Below are 22,157 nucleotides of genomic sequence, written 5' to 3'. Positions count from 1 at the left end.
TGAACTGAAAGAAAACCTTCGGATAGATTTGTAGTCCGAATATATTATTTTATGTCATAAATAGATGTAAGCTACAATGAGGAATACGATAAGTAACGGGTGATCCAAATAGAGGTACTTTTTTATTAGTCTATTGTGCGTATTATTCGGAACGTCATCACCCATTTTGTGACCCAGCATCCGTTATTGGATAATATTCGACCTAGCAGATCACAACCAACACGCAATGAAGAAAATATAGCAGCCGTAGTTGAGAATATACACGAAGATCGTGGAGAGTCGATTCGGCGCCGTTTGCAGCAACTCGAACTGACGTATGAAATGACTTGGCGCATTTTACGTCGAGATCTTAAGTTGAAAGCGTACAAAATACATATGTACGTATTGTGCAAGAACTGAATCCGCTCGACTTTCGCAAGCGACATCGCTTCGTTCTATGCGCTCTTGAAAAGTCAAATTTTGTTCAGCGATGAGACCTAATTCTGACTCAATGGGTATGTGAACAAACAAAATTGTCGCATTTAGGACCGAGAGCAAACTGTAGAGATTCAAGAGCTTCCGTTTTATCCAGAAAAAGCAACGGTTTGGTGTGGTTTGATGGTCGGTGGAATCATCGGTCCATATTTCTTCAAAAATTATGCCGGTTCAATTTTATTGCCAAATTGACAATTTTCAACTAATCCAAAAGATCGTCGGTTCATTAATTATGGTATATATATTCAAGAATATTCAGTTTCAATTTGAAGTCGATCAGTCAATTTCTCGTTGAGTTATGATGTCAGCAATTTTGAAAAATGGCGTTTTGAGTAAAAAAGCTAAACGCTTTTTCAACTTCAACTGCCTGCAAAATACCTGCGAGAGCGCGCTCTTTTGAACGCTGTCATTCAAAAACTATTCAAGAAAAAACAACCGGATTTTTTGAAAGTGTCACACTGGTTAGCCCTTAAGGATGAAACTTTCGAGGGTGTTTTTTTAGGCTGAAGAATTCGAAACCAATATCAGGCAAGTTCAGTTTTGATTTTATATAATTCTTGTGTAGGCTTAGGATATAATGAAAAATCCATACTTCCTTGCTGTAACAAGTATATAGTAAACTGCGCCTTATTGGAATGTTGGTAGCACCTTAATTTTTATTTACCTAAAAGTTTATTTATGTTTCCGTAATAAGTGCTACGGCTTACAAATTTTTGAAACAGTTAACAATATTGCATGATAGAAATACTTTTAAAATTCTACGCCAAAAAGCAGTTAACTTCGGTATACGAAGAGCACCCTAATATGCATGTGTCATAATTTCACTGGATGTGCTGCGAAACATGAAATAAGCTCTGGCATTGAATTTCGGAAATATGAGTTTTTCATTAAATAGCTTAAAGCTTATACAAAGCATATTCACACATTACTCTTACAAGTTTTACATACAGATGGATATACATATATGAAATATAAATACAAATAGATTGTACATAAATACAATTCTTACTACTTCTTTGCGGTTTCACAATTACTCTTGGTTCTTGCTTCAATGAACAATGTTCATTTGCGAAGTGAATTCGATCCAATTTAGCTATTGACGCTTCATATACAAGTATACTATATATTTTTGTGAATAAAAGGAATATATTTCATACTAAATTTTAAAGGAGAACAAACAAAAAGTTTGCTTGTATTTTTTGGAATGCTTCTCGGTCGTTCTTTAATCGAAATCAGCTCAGTCTGCACACTATCGTTATATTCTAACAAAATTGGAGAACGAAGACCTATGAGCGTTCTGGGTGCTAGATAAGGGAGTACTTTGATGTCTATAAGCAGTAGTTCTGACCTGAGCACCTCATTTATAATGAAAATATACTATAGTGTGGCCAACTCATCCGCCTCCTTTGCCTCAGCTGGATAGTTTTTCGGTGGTACCAGCATCCTGATGATTTTTTGGGTATCAGAGTAACGACCTATGCCATTAGTCTGAGGACAAAAGTAGTTCTCAAAATGTCGCACCTCAGAAAAATATATAGGATATCTTTATCTACAATCGTCTGGGGTCCATATTCAGGAAGATTCCGTATGAATTTGTGTTATCCCAAAACTTCAAAAGACTACTGTACTATATAAATCTGACATTTGCCGGATTTTTACTTTGCGAATTAAATAACCATTAGTGAAGCAACTTTTGTTATTGTGAAAAATAAATTCCTGACACAACTCCAAGAAAATAAATCACCAATGATTGGTATGCTCGGTTTAGATGTGGTGAAATATGCTAAGCACAGAAGACGCTGAACGCATCCGAAAGTGGTTACTACCAACGAAAACATCAAAAAAGTCGACAAAATAATTTTTGATGACCGTAAAATGAAGTTTTTCGAGATAGCAGGCACTCTAAAGATACCAATTTAACGTTTACATCATATCGTTAACGAATATTTGGGCATGAAAAAACTCTGTGCGAAGTGAATGCCGCGCGAGCTCACTTTCGATCAAAAACAAGGACAATTCGACGATTCGGAAAACTGAAACAGTCGGCTGACAAGGCTTTGGCGTTTCTATTATGGGATGCTCTTGGAATAATTTGTATTGAATATCTTGAGAAAGAAAGAACTACATATTAACAGCGACTATAACTAGCTTTCGCATTTACCGTATTCTCCAGATCTGGACTATTTCCTGTTCTAAAATTTCAATATAAGGCTTGCTGGGAAGGAATTTTCGTCGAATGGAGAGGAGATCGCCGAAATTGAAACTTATTTTAAAGCAAAGAGCAAATCGTACTACAACCAGTAAGAAAAGGCTAAAACGTTAATCAAAGGATCGAAATCTAAGCAATTTTATATAAACATATACTTATATATACATAACTCATACACTGACCGACACATTCAGCATACGTTTTGTTGTTTATATCAACTCAATTTTATCTATTACCCATTATCATGCCGCTTTCTATAAGACTGTTCCATGGGTTTCATTAAAATCAGATCGCGAACACTGCAGGAAATGCCTAGAGTAGATCACCAGGTTACCATATTTTTGGTCAAAAGTCATCTATAGATACAGCGTCCACAAATCGGTACCTAGGGGCTTGAACAGTTTTGGTTGGAATTGATCGATTTTTGGTCATTAAGTGGTATGCTTTAGAGGGATTATTAGTGCAAATTTTTTCTCGTTATAGCTATTGCTTTCACACCCACCGCCCAATTTGCACACCGGCTCCCATGAAGCCCTCTCATACGATCTCGGAGGCGAAATTTAAAGTTTATGGCATAATAAGTTATTGATTTGTTGCGTTTTTAGTACTTAGTATTGAACAGTACCGTTATATGGCGAGGGTTTAGGAGATACATATGTATAATAAACTTATTAGAGGGCGGGGCCGCGCCTACTTTTTTCCTACTACGATCTCCTGTGCCGTACAGGGAATCACAGTTTTATATCTTAATTTAGTGCTTAGGTGAACAAAACTTTTATCTTTTGTTGCAAGAGTATAAAAGTGATATGGAAAAGTGGATGGGTCGCTATAACCAGTATATCACCCTTGGAGAGAACTATGTTGAGTAAAAAAAAACGAACCAAAAAAATGTTTAACTATGATTGACCTGTTATTTCTGACTGAAAAAAATTATAGCCACTGGAACAAACTTCGCAATAATTTGATTTTGGGGTATATATGGTTAATTCTTGGCCCATTTCAAAAAATTAGACTATACAATTTATCCATATCAAACCAAATGAATAATGTTTCTAAGATCATAAAGAGTGCTTTAGCCAAAAATCAATTTATTGCAAGTTTTAGGCTAGTTTAACAACTTAATTTGTTCCATAGTACTATTTTGGACCATACAGGGTGTACCTTGATATACCCATATGCGGGTCTACATAAATGTTGCTTCCATAAGGCACTGTACGCAAAGTTACTCCGTTTAATTTGATGTTTCGCAAATAGAGAGACACACACACATATGGTCTCCTCTATGTGGCTTAGTTATTGCAACATGTCTGTTGGCCCCGCTTTGTTATCGCACGTTTTTAATTTCCCAAAAGGACGATATCAGCACACTATAGTGCACAATGAAGTGCTCTGATTGAAATAAAGTCACTTGGCAACCTTACAAACGGCGTAATTACAAAAGTAAAGCCCCCGTACCAACATGCGCCGGGTATCAATACACTCACACACACATGCACAAACATAGAAGTTTGCCAACAAAAGGCGTCCTTTGCTTTTGCTTTGCGAATGCATTTGATTGAATTGTCGACAAAAGTTTAAACAAATTCACCAGAGAATGAAACACCGTTGCATGACATGCCCCCTCGCATACCCGCTCTCTCTCTCTCTGATCGCCACCACCACGCTGCTCCCCACAGATTTGCGTCGTCGTATAACACAATATAACTGCAAATACAGCAACAAATACAAAGCATTGACAGAAAATAGGAAACAAACTGAAATGAAATCCAAATGTTCGGAAAAAAAGAAGAAAAAAAATAAAACCAACAACAAATGCAATGTATACAAAATGAAATGCTGAAAAGATATTATAGAAGTTAAGCCGTTGATATGGAGCCCGGGTGGCACGGCTGGAGCTCGAACTCGTTCGACAACAAACCAAAACATGCGCAAAATAAATTCAATCGAAAATCCGCAATTGAATCGTAATTCAGGCCAGCCTCAGCCTATATGTGTGTGTGTGTGTATGTGTGTGACAATAGGTGAAGCGAGTGAGCGACGAAGGCGTACGAAGGGCGGCGTCCTCGCCCGCTCCGCTTGCGCTCTTTATGCTCAAACCACACGTGACAAGTAATTCGTTAAAATCGCTTCGCAAACCGAAAATTGAACGAAAAAGAGTTTCGAATGCAAAAGGGCAGGCAGATATTAGGAAAAAAGCAAATAGATCAGTATTGGTGAGCCAGTGTGTGTGTGTGTGTGTATATGTAGGCATGGGGGTAGTGGTGCATGCAAGCGGCCACGTTTTCAGCAGACATTTTCATTAGTCGTAAACGTGAATTGTGGCTCCCAAGAGGCGTGCACTTCGACTTGCGCTCACATCCCTCTCGCGCTCCAATGGCTTGCATGACTTTTTGGCCATGGCACAGAAGCGAAAAAAAACAAACTATTGACTTGAGAATAGATAATACAGTGTATTCCAAGCCATCAATGCGATAAATTAGAAAAATATAGTTGCAATGCCAAATTTGAATAGAGACTAATGTGGCAAAGCTTTTGGTAAAAGCATAGTTTCTGCAAGCGAAAAAGCCTCGAGGAGCAGGTGAAATCGAATTTTCTTAAATATTTATTGGACACAAGTTTCCGAAAGGAAAGTGCTTAGCGAAATATTAGATGTATCTTTTCCAAGTCGAATAATAGTAAATAAAATTAAAATTAAAATTTTATATTATGAAAGTTTCCAAAGGCTTAACATAAACTTTTGCGAAAGCTTATAAATATCTTTTCGCAAAAGAAAAAGAATAATGCAGAAAAAGTAAATGCAGAGAAAGGCTTTATTATAAGTAAACGTGTCCAAAAGTTTGCTATAAATTTTTGCGAAAGCTTACGAGTATATGTGCTTTTTCGAAGACGAAGAAAAAAAAAAATAATAAAAAAGTAGATGCACACGAAAGCTTTTATATTGAGTAAAAGTTTCAAAAAGCTTACTAAAAATTTTAATGAAAGCTTAGGTATACCCTTTCCAAGACGAAAAAGTAATGCAAAATAAAGAATATAAAACTAAAGCTTCCATATTGGATGAAAGTTTCCGAACGTTTTTTATAAACTTTGGCGAAAGCATAATGATCTCTTTCGGAAAATACATAAGAAGAAGTATAATAAAATAAAACATACGCTGTTGAAAGCTTTTATATTCGGTAAAAGTAGATAAAAGCATGCCACAAACTTTAGCGAAATCTTATATGTAATTTTTCGAAGACAAAGAAGCAGGATAGTGCAGAGAAAGTAAATTTAAAAGAAAGCTTTCATATTTGGTAAAAGCTTTCAAAAGCTTACAATGAACTTTGGCAAAAGCTTTTTTGTAACTTTTCGTAGATGAAAACGAAGAACAGTGCAAAAAAATATAAATGCAAAAGCTTTTGTATTCAGTTAAAGTTTCGAAGAGCTTACTATAAACATTGACGTAAGTTTAATCTTTTCTTAAATACTTGCATGTTATAGGAAAAAACACAAGAAAAATGCCGAAAGGGTAAACGTAAACAGAAAGCTTTTCACAAATTTTACCGAAAGCTTCCACATACGTTTTCAATGTCCACAAACAAAAAGATAAGTAACAAAAGTGACAGCAAAAAAGTGATAACAAATTAAAGCTTTTATAGTAGGTGAAAGTTTCCAAAAGCTTACTTTGAACTTTAGTGAAAGCTTCGATGTACTTTTTTTATTTGTACGAAGTTGAAGTAGAAGATTAAAGCAATTAATATTTTTATATTAGGTAAAAGTTCTTGAAAGCTTACAACAAAATTTAGAGTAAATTTGAGCATATCTTACGCCTTGAATAACTAGTTTTGTATAAGATGATAAAAGAATAAGAAGAACACACGAAAAACAAGCGAAAGCTTTTATTTTGAACAAAAATGAGCAAAAGCTTATTATCAACTTTGGTGAAAGCTTTGATCTTTCGTAATGTCTACAAGCATATGCATATTAAGGCAAAGAATACAGAGAACATAAGAACGCGAATTTGAAAGAAAGTCTCGAAGGGCTTATTCTAAACTTTAGCAAAGCTTAATAGTACCTACTTTTGGTATGTGTGTGGATATATGTAGATACTTACACTTGAAAAAGAAAAAGGACTGAGTCAAAGTCTCCAAGGGACAAGAATCTCCAAGAAACAGAATAAAAATAATGCGAGAAAAATAAATAAAAGCCTTTGAGAGAGAGATTCTATGGGCTTACTCTCATATTTAAGCATATATCTGAGCCCATATACATAATAAAAATTTATATGTAGTGAATTTAAAAATAAGATGGTTTTAGTATAGTAAGTATAGTAAGAGGAAGTTTTCGTTTAAGCCCTTGTCCTCCGAAGCTTTTCTAAAACGATCTTGAATATTTTTTTATTTTAAAAATTTTTCGGAATATGCATAGTAAGAACTACTGATTTTTGATGCAAATTATTTTTCTGATACAAAAATATATTTTTATTGAGTTGCCACATAGTAAAAAAAAAATTTTATTATTTAAAAATTGTGATTCCAAATCGTTAAAGCTTTTTTGATCTTCTGTATTGGGATATTAGAAATTTGTGTTATCTTGTTTTTTAAATTTTTGGGTATTTTTATGGTGTTGCCATCTGACTTAAGATTAAAAAAAAAATATATTTTTTTTATTTTTTTACAGAACTACATTGTGGTTCTGACAACCGGTAGAGAATTTCATTATTGACTTGGTGGTGCTGTTATGAGTTTCAAGTTTTGCAGAAATATTTAGGTATTTCGAAAATAATGCAATCTATGCTTGAAACGGTTATATTTTATTTCAAGTGTATAAATAGTAAATAAATTTATTAACAATATTGCCACCTTATTTCAATTTTTAAAAAATTTGTTATTTTATTTGAAAAATAGTTATTCGTTTTTACGAAAGAGTGATAATTAAAAGAAGATTATTAAATTTATGATTTTAAAAGATTACCATATGATTTAATATACATAGGTTATATATTGAAAAAATATGAAGCTATAAAATAATGTTAAAAATGCAAAGTGGTTTTGATATAATGCATGTTGAAGTTATATTACAAAGGGCTTAATGACGTTGCCATATGTTTTTCAAAAATTAAAAAAAAATTAAATTTGTAATAATTTGAAAATAATTTAATATGTGCTGCAATGGATTCAGGGATGGTTATAAGATTTAATATATTATTTTACAGCGTTGCCATATTGTGACATATACAACATAAATTCGTTTTTCCAAAAAAAAAAAAACAAGTAGACTGGTGCTAATATGGATGCAAATGAGATTTTTATTTAAAAAAATGGCTTTATGGTGCTGCCACATGGTTTGAAATTTCAAAATTATGTATATTTTTTGAAAAAAATCCGTTTTTTATAGAATAGTAATTAAAAAAATATTATCAAATATATGATTGCGATGTTGCCATCTGCTTCAAAATAATGAAATACTTATTATTAAACAAATGGTTTTATGGTGTTGCCACATGGTTTGAAATATTGACAGATGGTACTTATCTTTTTCAAAAAAAAACAAAAACTGCCAGTTCTTGAATAGTATTATTTATAGAAATATTACTAAACGTATGATTTAACCATATTGCCATCTATTTTAAGAAAATTAAAAAAAAGTGTTCCTTTTTTCTTGTTTTAATAATTTAAATTTTTAAACAAAAACCAAAACAAAATTAAAATATATTTTTTAACGATGTTGCCATCTGTTTTAAAATAATTTCAAAAAACGTATAACTTTTTTTACTGTTTTGTGTAAATTGAAATTTTTTGTTCAAAAACCTAAACAGATTCCAAAAGCTCCAGTTACGCTTGACTAAAATCATAAAATACCGTTAAATCGCCAGGAAATTTTGAAACTCCAAATCTGCGATTTCAAATACAATACTAGCTCACATTTCCAGTCTTATATATGATATTTGTTTTTTGGCACATAATTTTTTTAATTTTAAAATTTTGAGTAGTTACAGTTATTTCAAGTATTTTCTAGCGTACATTGTATAAGCCATTGCTGACTTCATAGTTTCACTATTTTACTTTTGCGCATTTACTTCCGTTAGCTGCTATCTGCGGTACTATATTGCTTTATTTTTTTCCGATTTTAAAAACATTTTTCTTTATTTTTTTTTTTTTGTTTTGGTAGTCAAACACATTTGCCTGCGTCCCTTGCTGCCACCAAAGCAATCGGTAAAACATTACAAAAACAATTGCAACAGCAATGACATATCACAAATTCCCAATTCAAATCTGCAAATTTTCGCCAAAGTAAATAACACACACGCACACACATGCACAGCGCCAGTCGTGCAAAGCAAAGCAAAGCTCGCCGGCATTGCAACCAAGTTGCGGTTGTTGGTGTTGCGCATACGCCGTGTTGGTCGCTTCGGTTGCACTGATTTAGGTTTAGATATTGAATTCAACTTGGTTAGCCCAGTTCGAGGCAGCTGTAACTTACATGTCCCGCTGTTGCCACCGCTGAGGCGCAATTTTTCCGTTAGTCTACAGTTTTTTTCTTCACATCCATTTAAAATGGCAAATATGTATGTATGTGAGTATGTATCTATGCATGGAAGTTTAAAAGGCATCTAGCGCTCTCGCGCATTCGCTATATTTACAATTTTGCAACTCGCACTAATCCGCCACCCCAACCACCTACTCTCCGGTGCGCACCCGCCGCTATGTCGATATCCATGCGCTTATTTCCGATTTTCATGTTACACTTTGTAAATTGAGTATACGGTGCCGCTGGTTTCAAACATCGATTTGATTTGTAAATTACACCAGCGAGACTTCAAAGTTCCATTCAATGCTGATTACTAGCCAGCGCCATGTATTTGCGTTCGACTCTCACTGCCATTTTGTGTTCATGCACATTTCGATTGATATACCTCAATATATGTGTTCAAACACTATAGACATACATACATACATACATACATAGTTATATGTATAACTTCCAACCGTTCACTGCATGCAACCCTGCTGACAAATGACGCTAATTGGAGTCGTTGCCACTTGGCTTTGGGATTGTGATTTTCGACAAAAAACTAACTAATGCACAGCGGTCACTTGTCAACACAAGCGAAATAGTCTTCAATGCCAGAAAATTTAGATGTATGTATATATATACAAATATACATACTAAGACATGATAACATGAAACAAATTTGGCTTTAGAGATAATAAGTAGATGGACTTGATTTCGGTTTATATAATTGTCGGATGGGTCTTAAATGAGAAAGAATACCCGCTGTCTTGGATTAAGGAGACAGCAACTTTTAATTTAAATAAGCAGCAGTGCCAATTAACGGCTGATCCAAGTAGAGATACCTTTTCCAATAGCCTTTGTTGAATAGGCCACGTAGCGTACAGTGTACACGAAGACCGTGGTGACTTGATTCGGCGCCGTTCGCAGCAACTCGCATTGGCGTATGGAACGACTTGGCACATTTTACGTCAAGATCTTAAATCAAAAGCGTACAAACTACAACTTGTGCAAGAACTAAAGTCGATCGACTTTCCCAAGCAACATCGCTTCGCTCTAGAGGCTATGAAAAGTTCCAAGTATATCCGACGTTTTCGAGCCAATTTTTGTTCTTCGATGAGACCCATTTCTAGCTCAATGGGTATGTAAATAAACAAAATTGCCACACTTGAGACGAAGAGCAGCCTGAAGAGATTCAAGAGCAGCCATTTGATCCACAAAAAACAAGGTTTTGGTGTGGTTTGTGTTCCGAAGGAATCATCGGTACATATTTCTTCAAAAATGGTGCCAATGAAAACGTAACCATCAATGGCGACCGTTATCGCACAATAATAACCGACTATTTGATGAATGAAACTGAAGCTCGTTCTTGGTTTTATTTCAACAAGTCGACGCTTACTTCCCCACATCAAATTGTTCTCATGTAAAGTCCAAAGTCTATGCGAAAATCCCGCTTCGCGGATGGACCATCAGAACTAGTTAGCTGCGGCCAGCAATTGAAGGAGCTGTTCTTCAAAAAATAAATAATCAACATAACATATTTGAAGTTCCTGTATTTTTCCTTTAAAAAGTATGGAGTTTCCGTGTCAGTCTTTCAAGGTTATATAGATTTGATCTTTGTTTATATTTTGAGTGCGGACCGGAAGACACTATCCATACTCCTTTACTACCGAAAAGAGCGATAGCCTGTATTTTTTGGTTGCTACATGCATGAGTGGTATGATCTGTATAGTTGGAACAATGTTGATGTTTCCAAGCCCTTGGAGCCGCTATAAATAGAAGTTCGCCATACGTCCAGTTATCTGGCTATTTGCGATCTTTGCTGATCAACCAAGCACAACTAGGCATTTAGAGACAAGAATCTATAAAATCCTCTTCTGACTTCTGGAAAATTATATTTATAACCGTCGGAAAGGGCTTCAAAAAACCATATATCCTCTTAAAAAAAACTTTGTTTATAAGTAAGAGCGAAAATGTAAAGGTTAAACAGTTTTTTAAAGAAAGCTATTATTTTGGGTCAATCATTAAGTTTTTTTAGTTTTATTTAAACGTACTTTTTTATTATGTAAAATATTTTATGAAATTTTAATATTTTTCCTTTTGACTCAATAGCTCTTTCCATCTTTCGGGCAAGATATTGACTCCACGCTCATACAATTTTTGATCCTTTCTGGCAAAAAACAGGTTCACATGGCTTTTAACGACCTGATCATCCTTTTCTTTAGACCATGATCCCTTGCGCTTTACAGTCAGACGGTTAAAATTGGATTATCTACACATCAACCATATAGTTTGCAATTCTCTCAACTAAAACAAAATACAATAAAATTTGCTCGAATTTATTCATTTACGTACTGATCTGTGGATGTTACCTGCTTTCAATAATATCGGTAACTTATTTTGTTAATTAAATTTCGCATAAAAGTAGGCAATATCATATTTAAGTTCATTTTTAAATCTTTAAACTCACATAATCTACGTTAAAATACGAGCCTGGAAGCTTCAAGCTTTCAAGTTTTTTTTTTGTAATTTTGAAAGTTAACGTTTTTAGTTGTGTTAATAGCGCGACTACGCCTGTTTATGAAGTAATCGCTAAATAGCAACCTTGGAACTTAAAACTTTCAAGCGAGTTTAATTTGTTTTTGATTTTGTAGGCCTTGTACTCTCTGTGCAGCACGTAAACATACAAAGAAGTGCTTAAATCCAATTACATTTTATATCCGAGTGTCCTTTAAATATTTTACAGAAATTACAACTGATATTTTTTCTTCAGCTGCGATAAAAATTTAAAAATAATAATATCCTTGTGAATTTTCCAATCATTAAACTCAATAATTTCGCTCTTGAATCAAATTACCATATTCTACATGCCGACAAAGTAGAAAACATAGACATCTCCTAACTGAATGTAAACTATCGAAAGAAAGGACTTTTGTTGACAATAATACAACAAGCAATTAGACAAATCATTATAGACTTAAATGAACACGAGGTTAATCCGATAAGCCCACACCGGAAAATTTTGGAAAAAAGTCGCCTAATTGGCTGCAGTTAAAGCTGAAAAATTGAAACATGTTCGCGAATAACGTTGTAAGCAACAGATTTAGAAATGTTCAGGAAATGAAATAAACGTTTAAAGCATAAAGTTTTATCTTTTTTGGATTTTTTTTTTTATTTTTTCAATAGTAATCTGTCTATTTAGAATGAATAAATTGAAATAAAAAATTAATAAAATAGTTAAACTAATAAAAAAACGAAATTAAACTCTTTAAATGGAAAAACGTTTCATATCCAAAATTAAATGGATGTTAACACGTTATTCCACTATGCATAACATATAGTAGGATGGCGTTTGAAACGTTTTTCCGTCAACGATTTGGAAAGTAAAAGTTTCAAAATCAAAAAAATTGTATTTCAGTAATACAAACAAACAAAGAAGGTTATAAACAAAACGAAAAATCTTGTATTTCAAATAAATTTAAACGATATTTCCGCAAAATGTAATTCACAACGGATATGTAGTAAATTGTATAGAGTATCAATATATGTATTGGTTTATCTTTCATGGCAACTGTTAATAAAACTGTGCATAGTTTTCTGGTAAATACGACGCCATTGCCAGAAGGTCCTTCTTCTTTTCATCACTTACTTTTATTGGATCATTCCTGAGCATTGGCAAAGTATAATTCGCATAATTTCTGGTTTTTTTCGAGCGCAAATTATAAGAAGTCCATGTTTCTGCTATATTATGCTGCTTACGCATTCTAAGTGTGTTTGGATCGTCTCTAGAAATTTGTATCCACTTTGCAGCAGTTATTTTGCACAAAGGATTTCTTTATAAATTTTTGACTAGCATCTCGAAGTTTTTAAATACATATAGAGCCATTTGATGAATCTGGAATGGATTTGAAGGCCTTGCAAAATGAATCATATGATACACATCTGCTGGTGTATAAAGTTGAGCTGTTTTTTTCTTTTTTTCGATAAGTGCAAAATCCCGGTCGCATGGCAGAAAGCTGTGCCCTGAAGTAAGAAATTTTTGATTCACTTCAGAAAAGTATTTGGTCAGAAGGCTGTGGCAAAAAGCAATCATAGTCCAGTTGTTATTTTGTAAAACGCATCTATCGGACCATATAATCAATTTTCTAATTTGATAAGTTTCCAGAATACTGAATTTTGATGTAATGGGTTTCCAAATACATGAAGCTATTTCAGCAGCTCCTCTTTTAGCAATCGTTTCGTGCAATGTGTACTTATCGACCGTATTTTCTGAGATATTATGGACATCAAAATTATAATTGGAATACTGTCGCTGATAAAATACATCAGAATGTGTGAGATTCGGTGTGAAAATCACTTGCTGCATATCGACACATATGACTACGGTATTTTGTGAATTTTTGCCAGCGTTGGAATCATCTCGAAGTTGCGCATATGCTTTATCTGCTTGCTCGTGATGAGCAGTCGCCAATTTTTGAATATTTTCAAATCGTTCCGTATTTTCAGCGGCAATCATAACAATAAAATACTTGTCACAAACCTTGCAAGTATCTCTTCTTGGGAAACCAAATCGTAGTTTGTGTTCTGTATGAAAAATGTGCTTATATGTGTTGTACGAAATTTGGGTATCCGGATATTTAACTTTGTATAACTCGTACATTGTTTTAATATTTAAATTGGGGTTAAGACAATTTTTTCGAGATGTTGAACGACCATAGTGACTTTCTTGGCTGGGAAAGCTTACTATGTGTTCATCAACGCTCAGTTTTTCCTGTTCTATGATTTTGTGGGGACGATTTTCATGTTTTCCTCGCTGATCATCAATGTTTTTCCCATATTATACTTTTTCAACCAAAATTTGAACTCTGCGCTGCGTTATCTTCATATTTTAAAATAAAAAGTAAAGTAAAAATCAACGAAAAACAACAACAAGAAAATTATTACCTGAAATGTGTGACAAAACATTTTTTTGCACACTCTTTCTCTTTTTCCGTTTGAAAGCACCAAAAAATAAAATACTGTTGTATTTCGTATAGAACTCCCCTCTTCAACTCTTCTTATTTTAGGCTCGCTCAATTCAAGAAGTGAGGTTAGAAATAAACATTGCTCGTTATAATTTTTGCTATAAAAGTTATCAAAAAGGTTCTTCATTTGTTCATTACCAAGTTTCTCACAATGGAAGTTACAATGGCAATCAAAAACCTATTACAAAATAGTTCAAAATGTATATGAAATGAAAATTATGTACTTAAAACGTTTTTCCACTATAAATGCTTTGGGACATTTTTTGCTGGTATAACTTGTTTTTTTCTATTAATATAAGATTGCCCACTATTTCTTAGCCTTTTATTATTGAAATCTTTCCAATTTTCTAAATTTATTTTCCTTTTGGAGCCTCTAACACACTTATCAAGCACACGAGAACACTCACTTTTTGCCATTGTACACACAATAAATAAGTCACTTGAAACGTTATTGCACTGAGTGCTTGTATTAAAATGCGATTTGAATACGAACAAGTGCAATAATATGCCTAATTTTGATTTGGATTGATAAAAGAGAGCCATTATAACAGTAATCTGCAAAAAAACCGGTTTTGAAAAATTGTCGCTTACAAAGTTTATCGCGCGCGAACATGCTTCAATTGAAGATGCTGTGAACGGAGCAGCAATACTAAACCTTCAACCGATTTGACCGCGGAGATATGTGATCTATTCAAACAGGAATCAGGTCAATAATTCTGCGTAGTAAAAGTTTGTGACTCTTCTTACGGTAGTGGATATATCCTTGCAAATGACAGAAAACGGTAGCTATTAAATTTCGGGACACTAGAAAAATTTTTGCCTCTGGGGAAAAATTTTAATCACTATTTATTAGCGATCTTGATATTCTTCTTTTTGTTCGGATTGGATATTCTAAGCGAAGGTAGGTCCTTCTTCACCTGGTCTTTCCAACGGATTGGATGTCTTCTTCCTCCTCTGCTTCCCCAGACGGCTACTGCGTCGAAAACTTTCAAAGCATCCATTTGGACGGCATAACCTAGCCAACTTAGTCGCTGTGTCTTAATTCGCTGAACTATGTCAATATCCACCACTCATCATTACATCGAATGCGATATTTGTCATTGCCAATGCGCATAAGACCATAAATCTTCCGCAGAACCTCTCTCACGAAAACTCTTAACGCCGACTCATCAGATATTGTCATCGTTCATGCCTCTACACCATATATTAGGACGGGTATGATGAGTGCCTTGTAGAATTTGGTCATTGTTCCTCGAGTGAGGACTTTACTTTTCAATCGCTTCTTCAGTTCTGAGTAGCAACTGTTGGTTGTGGTTGGTGTTAATACTGATCCCAAGATAGACAAAATTATTTACGACTTCGTAGTTATGACTGTCAACAGTGACGTGGGATCCAAGTCTCGCGTTCGACGACTATTTGTTTTATGACAGGAGATATTTCGTCTTACCTTCGCGCGGTGAAGCAATGTACTTATCCTACCACACTCGTATGTACACACACATCCACACAAACACAAATGGTTGCAAACGAATTTGGCAAGATGAAATTTTGATTGATGCTCTTCGGCTATAATGACCACACAGGGACAGCAATAAATGGTAATTGGTGGCAACAGTTCAATTACAACTGCAGAGATACAGCTGACCCAATGTAGCGAGTGAATTCACCCACACATCGTATGTATGGTAATGAATGAATGAACGCACACAAAGGCAGATATTCGAAATTATTTGCAATTGAAAGCAATTAGCACACTAAACAAATGTCAACAATGGAAATTAGTTTTAGAGAAATGATGAATGTATTTGTTGTTTGTGTAGGTATGTATGTGTGCAGCATGCTATGAAATCAAAATTTTTGAAAGTTTCTTACGATTATTAAATTAAGAACTTCTGTTTTCAGTTAGTTTTACTTAATAATTGCAATTAAGCATTCGAATTGCAGTTGTTGGGAAAGTAGAGATAACAAAGCATGTAGTTTGGAAATACAATTAAAGAATATCTGACAGTAACATGAGACTTTTTCGTTGAGACGAGCCTTTAATTAATTGTGGTAAATTTGACAGCTCTCGGAGAAAGAAGTTGTTACCGACGAAAACATCAAAAAAGTCCACAAAATAATTTTGGATGACCGTAAAGTGAAGTTGTTCGAAGTAGCAGCTAGTCCAAAGATATCAACTGAACGCATACATTACATCATTAACGAATATTTGGGTATAAAAAAGCTCTGTACCGCGTGAGTTCACTTTTGACAAAAGATAACGACGAGTTGAGGATTCGGTGCAGTGTTTGGAAGTGTTCAAGCGTAATAGACCCGAGTGTTTGCATCGTTGTGTGACAATAGATGAAACATGGACGCAACATTTTACTCTCCCATCGGCAGTCATTCGAAAGGACCGCATACGATGAATCCGCTCCAAACGCAACAGTTTGCCAGCAAGGTTGTGGCGTCTGTTTTTTGGTATGCGCATGGAATAGTCTTTATGGGAAAAAGAAGCACCATCAACAGCGACTATTGCGTAACTTTATTGGACCATTTAAGGGCTGTTTCAAAACGACAACGCACCGTGTCACAAGTCAGTGCAAACGGTTGCAAAAATTCATGAATTGGGCTTCGAATTGCTCGGCGATTATTTCCTGTTCTCCGATCTCTCTGCCATGTAATCAAAAGCAGAATCACTTTTACTACGAGGTGCTACTTTGGATTGAGTGGGCAATTTAAAAGTAAAGTCCTCTCCCGACAAACAAAAATCAAACACTACAAGTACCTCATAATTCCCGTCCTGGTTGACAATTACTTCATCTGATGAGTCGCCTTTGGAATGTTCGAGAGAAAAATTTCGCTGAAGATTTTGGTCCTTTGCGATCGATGGAACGATGAGCTGTACGAGATATACGGCGACATTAACATAGTTCAGCGAATCAAGAGACAGCGTCTGCGTTGGCTAGGTCATGTTGTCCGAATGGAAAAGGTTTTCGATTTAGTACCCGCCGGTGGAACCAAAGGAAGAGCTCCACTCTTTTGGAGGGATCCGGTGGAGAAGGACCTGACTGTGCTTGATATCTCTAATTGACGCCAAATAGCGAACAGAAAAAACGACTGGCGCGCTGTGGTGAACTCTGATATAACCACATAAGCCACGTTTTCTACAGCAGTAAATAAGATTATTTCAAAAGTATGCTCGCTGGGAAGAAATTTTCGTCGAATGAAGAGTTGATAGCCAAAGCTGAGGTCTATTTTGAAGCAAAGGACTGGAAAAATGTTTTTCGAAAGTTGGATGGTCGCTATAATCAGTCTACCACCCTTGAAGGGAACTATGTTGAATACAAAAAAATAATAATTTGCCAAAAAATTGAGCTACATACATACAAACAAATAGGTGGACCCCAATACGTAGATGATTTTTTACCGAAAATAGAGCTCCTCTCTATGACAAACAATGAAATTTAAAGAGTGTCTCTTCCTGGCTCCTGGTGCGAAGTATACGTAAAATCGAGTCAACAGCCCCCATATACCTAATATAAATATTTAAGAAGGAAATTTTAATGAAACTCAGATAGAATCTCTTTCTAATAACATTATATAAAGTTTTTCCAATTCCTGAACGTATTTGCACGGCCTTGAAAATATGAAAATGTATAAAATGTTCAATTACACCCAAACTTAGGTCTTCCTTACTTGTTTTATTATCAAATTTTCAATTACTAAAAATCAACATTTGAGCCACCAACCTTATTAGATAAAAATATGCAAAAATGCCAACAGTCGGGTTGGACTTTCCAATTCGGGTACTCAACATCAGCTGCAATAATGTATTCTGCGATGAAAATTTGCTTACACGAGAAGCTTCTTTTGTAATAAAGAACGTCAAACCAGAAAGTGGGAGGTCTACTTGGCACTGGCTAATGGTAAATAAAAGCACTCGGTGACGAAAATAGTGCATTTTTTCACAGAGCTTTCTTTTGGGGTCTGACGACAAGAAAAAAATCTGCCTTCAAGGTCTCAGAAGAGAAAGAAGTTGAGCTTGTGAGAAAATAATAAGTACCGAAGTTATGTGAAGTCGAATGTTTATAATTACACTAATATTTTCATTGATTTGAGTCACGGTTAGTGAGTTAATATATTAGTTCGTATATATATCCGAATACCAACCTCATCGTTAACGTGTTTTCAACTGCAACAGTCTCCTTCGTGTCTATTCTCTAAACTTGTAAAAGGCTGTATCGCTTGGCATTATATTAGCAAAAATTTTCTCATTTCATGATGTTTGTTCCGCCGTTCGGCAGGGTACTCCTCTGAGATATCTTGATAATATCAAAGCGTTGATGAAGTTTAATTTTTTATTGATTGCCGCTAAAACTAATACCGTCCTTATGTTAATATATTCGATATTAGTTTGTTAATAACATAGTATGATTTTCAGTATAATCTATAACTATCAATACAATATTTAGTCGCTATCAATTTAACATTCAATGTAGACTTAATTACAGAAAATGAAACAACGTTCACCATATTTCACCGTTTGAAGATACAGACTGGCCTGAAACTTCGAGAGCTTGGTAAAGTGGTTATTATGCATCCAACGCATATTCCGAAACTAACACCAAGTGATGAGTCCATGTTCATGCCTATGGAAAATAGTTTGTGAAATGACGCTGAATGCCCGGATCTGATCCATAAATAGTTCTTGAAAAGTTTCAATACGGACCGTTTGATGGAAGCAATTACCCAGATGCGACCAGCTTGATGTTCCAACAGTACTACGGCAGGCCACACAAGAAAAGGACTTGCCAGCTTGGTTAGGTGGTTCTTATGTCTGACTCTGACACTAAGTGATTACTAACTTCTTCTGCCAAAGGTGAATTAGTTTTCCGGCGTCGTCTCAAGAAAGGTTGGTGAAATGACCTCGGATCCGGCGAATTACCCGGATCTGACTGAATATTTGAGATTCTTGAACTTCAAGAAAATGAATGAAGAAATACTTCAGAGCTTATTTCAAAGCTTAAGGAAAATTGTACTACAGAAATTGTCTCCGAACCTAAAAGATCGCTTATACTGCCTGTGAAAAGTATATGTACACAGGAATGTATACATTGCTTCAGTGAATGTTTTCAATAAAATGCAATAAAAATGTCTCTCTCGTAAACTCAATTTTCTACTCAATTGAATGTCACACATTACGAATAGTGTTTATCTATCGAGTTTGTGAGCAAATATTTGAGCATGGCTTTGCTGGCAATATTGTTTCGCACAACGCCCCACGACAGCAACCAACACAAATAACATACATATATACGCGCAATTGTATATTTAAATGGCCGTTTGTATATAAACAAGCTTCTTTTAAGATACAATATTGTGAAGTCTTCACAAAACTGGTATGAAGAGAGAATTGCAAATAAAGTATAAAATAAATAAATCGAAATAAAAAGAAATAAATTATGTTAAAAGCTGTTTCGGTATAGTATTTACAAATACATACAAACATTTATACGAGCGCGGTTCGATAAGTACTTAAGCTCACCGCTCCACAACATCACTAACGTTGGGCCAATTTAGCCGATTTCGCAGTTCAGTTTTTATGGCGCGTGAAAAGAAAAATGGAAAAATAGCACTGTCAGTCGGAGATTGGATATTAGATTTTGGTTGGGAAATCGCGTAGTAAAATCAAAGAGCGCTTGGATGTTGTATGCCGTCACTCTGCTCCTTCGATGGCGAGCTTCAAAAACCAAATTGGCACACGACCTTTACTGATAAGCCACGCCCATGAACTCAGAAAACTGCTACCACGTAAGATAACATGACAAAAGTTCACGATCCTATATTTGTAGGCCGACGATCGATGGTATGTCATTTAGTTCAGATATTAGGAATCACAAAATCTCCATGAGCCAAATCTGTATGAAATACTGCGCTTGAGAGAACCAATTAGCTCATGAGATCAGTTCAAAGAAGTACTACTGACTTATACATGCTGTTTAAACGCAATCCGAAAACATCTGATGGAAACAATCCTTTTTCGCCGAGACCCAGGAGCAATCGACCGGTGACTGTCATATCGGCCGGAAAAACGATGCTTTTGGAGAATTGCCAAGTTATGCTCTATATAAACTACCTCAAGAAGGACACAATGATCACAGAGCGCTACCATGTAGCCGAATTATTGAGCTGATTCGACCCCAAATAATTATCAGTAAAAATTGCCATATTTTGCAAAGGAAAAATACTATTCCAACCAGAAAGCCGAAACTGTATTATCCTTCGCGTATGTTGCGAAAACATCGCTTTTTTTCCAAAATTATCGAACCGCCGTCGTATAAGAACAGAAAGCTTGTCACGCGAAAGATGGCAAATAACTGAAAAATCAACAGCAAAATAATGGCAAAAGCAACATCAATGCGCTGAATTGTACGAAACATTATTGTGTTATTTGAGAGGACTGGAGAGCGTGGTGCTGGGTGTGCATGTGACCGCAATAAACAATGAAATAAATATCTGCGCTCAAGTATGTACATGTAAATGGTTTGTCTAAAACAAACGGAAACGGATATGTGAGTTGTCGCCATAATATGACAGTTTCAAGTGTCTGCTCCATCACGAGCGAAATACTAGAATTTGATGTCGCAAAACAAAATGAAGCCCCCGTCATCGATTAAAACTATGATGATTTTCGGTAATCTAGATCAAATATACTTGTATATATTTTTTTCCTATGACCCTGAGTGATTAGGAGCCATACCAGGTGTTCAGGAACTAGGTAAGAATGCAGACTATCAAACACTTACATATGTACATATATCATTCTGCAGGATACCTAAATTAATTTGAACCTCACCCATTTTTGATTTTTATACTCTTGCAATATAGCAACATGACAGAGAATAATAGGTTTGTACAGCTAACGGTTGTATATGTATATCACCTAAAACTAATAGATATAGTATAGATAGTTTTAAATGATCTGAATAACAAGAAAAGCTGAAATCCGGGTGACTGTCTGTATATCCGTATCATCAAACTTGGGTCTCTTAGTACAAAAAAATTACAAGTTCGTAGGTGGGCGTAATCGGACCACACCTATTAAGTGCCATAACTAACCACTTAACTGTGTCCTGCAAATGTTAATGAAGTCACATGAAGTAAAATTGGCGGAAAGGTGACTCAGCGATATTTCTCGTTTCGTGTTTAATCAAAAAGCTAAGCACAATCATGCTAGAGTGTGCATACCGTGGTAAAAAAGTATATGATTTTTCTGCCTGAGACGAAACGCCTCAAAGTATCCAAAATTTATTCCTTACATATCGTTTGACCATGTGAACGATTTCATACTGAACTAACGCACCGCAAACAAAGATGATGATAAATCTCACCTTGATTTTTATCCGACTTACATAGTTTTTTGGTTTTGAGATGATTTTTTGAAGCGCTATTCCCTTGATTGTTGGGGAGCTTCGACGTCATATTCATAATTTCTCGTCTCGTCACCAATAACGATTCGTTTGATGAATATAGTGTACTCAGTTACGTTGTCAAGCATCTCTTTTGCGCCTTCTATTCAAAGTCGCTTTTCTAAAACACGCTTTATATCCAAAACATGGACCAAAGCATTTTTAATTTGATACCTAAGAGATCGTCTGATATCTCTCTGATGCCATTACGATGATTTTCCAGCACTATTTTTTTAACCTCTCGATGTTATCGTCATTAGCAGAGATGGATGAGCGATTCTCATTATGTAAGTTTTGAAAGACTTCACGATATTCACTGAAGTATTTGTGCAACTCAAATGCTTGAGTTCGTGATTTCGCGACGCCAAACGTAGAATCCCTAAAACTGCAAAATTTTCAACAATTCTACAAGTATAGCTGTGAATTTAATGGAAACAGAAAATTTCAAGCTTTGTTCAATTTATTTTTCCAGGAAAATCTTTCCCATCGTAAACAAATAGCTGCCGAACA

The sequence above is a fragment of the Bactrocera neohumeralis genome, chromosome 3, assembly GCF_024586455.1.
Source record: "Bactrocera neohumeralis isolate Rockhampton chromosome 3, APGP_CSIRO_Bneo_wtdbg2-racon-allhic-juicebox.fasta_v2, whole genome shotgun sequence".
In the NCBI taxonomy this organism is placed as follows: domain Eukaryota; kingdom Metazoa; phylum Arthropoda; class Insecta; order Diptera; family Tephritidae; genus Bactrocera; species Bactrocera neohumeralis.
The sequence above is the reverse complement of the archived record's forward strand: the minus strand, read 5'-3'. Positions refer to the sequence as shown.